Source organism: Petaurus breviceps, unplaced genomic scaffold, assembly GCF_028583685.1.
Source record: "Petaurus breviceps papuanus isolate PSGF00001 unplaced genomic scaffold, PetGlider_PUasm1.0 84, whole genome shotgun sequence".
NCBI lineage: Eukaryota > Metazoa > Chordata > Mammalia > Diprotodontia > Petauridae > Petaurus > Petaurus breviceps.
This window is the reverse complement of record NW_027186645.1, coordinates 3360813-3362052: the sequence shown is the minus strand read 5'-3', so window position 1 is coordinate 3362052 and position 1240 is coordinate 3360813.

The window sequence follows — 1240 nt, the reverse complement described above, 5'->3', positions numbered from 1 at the left end:
TATTACACCATTTTGATTATATGAAATATAAAAAAAGTTGACATTGTTAGAGCTACTAGGTGGTCTGACAAATGAAGCTATAGGTTAAGGAAGGTGCTATTGAGATGCCACATTCACTCAAAATGATGCTCACTCAAATGTGGCCCATTACTCCTCCCATTTGGCATAGTTCTTTAGTGACCAATTTGTGGGACATAGCTAATGTATGGGGGAGGGTAGGCAGCAGAATCTGTGGGAGTATGGAGACTCCTGCATTGTCATAAGCATTGCTCTGATGAACGGTGGTAAAGAAAATTGAGCCATCGACCCAAAAAAATGTATGCTTGGAAACAAGACCTCTTACTGCATTTGTGAGGAAGAAAAACCAGGAGTCTAAGATTTAGAATTCTGTCCCCAAGGACTTGGTTCCACAGAGAGGGTTTCTTATGCCTTTTACGCAGACGTAAAAGTGGTATCAATTTACAGCTTACATAGGAACCAGGCACAGGGTATCTCCAAAGGAAAGGAACATCAAAGAAGATGCAGCAGTCTTTGCTTCCAGAAACTATTTTACATTCCTATGATGAAAAGGGTCTTACAGAGTTAGGACAACTAGTCTTTTAAATCCAAAATAACATTTTAGATGCCTGAGGCCATCTGCTACCCCCTCAGTTAAGAATGAATTCTTGAGACAGCTAAATGGCACAGTGGATAGAGTAACTGTTCTAGAGTCGGGAAGACCTGAGTTCAAATCCAGTTTGAGAGACTAGCTGTGTGACCCTAGGTAAATCATTTAACTTCTGTTTGCCTCAGTTTCTTCATCTATAAAATAGGGATAAAAATGGCACCTAGCTCCCAGGATTGTTGTAAGGATCAAATGAGATAATATAAAATGCTGAGCCCAGAGCTTGGTACATTGTTACTGTTCAATCCTTTTAATTATGTCTAACTCTTCAGGACCCCATTTGGGGTCTTCTTGGCAAAGATACTAGAGTAGCTTGCCATTTCCTTCTCCAGTTAATTTTATAGATGAGAAAATGAGGCATACAGGATTAAGTGATTTGCCCAGGGTCACAGAGCTAAGAAGTGTCTTAAGTCAGAATTTGAACTCATGAAGATGAGTCTTCCTGACATCAGGCCTATCTACCACTCAGTCTACTGTATCACCTAGCTACCTGAGCAGTGTGTGTGTGTGTGTGTGTGTGTGTGTGTGTGAGAGAGAGAGAGAGAGAGAGAGAGAGAGAGAGAGAGAGAGAGAGAG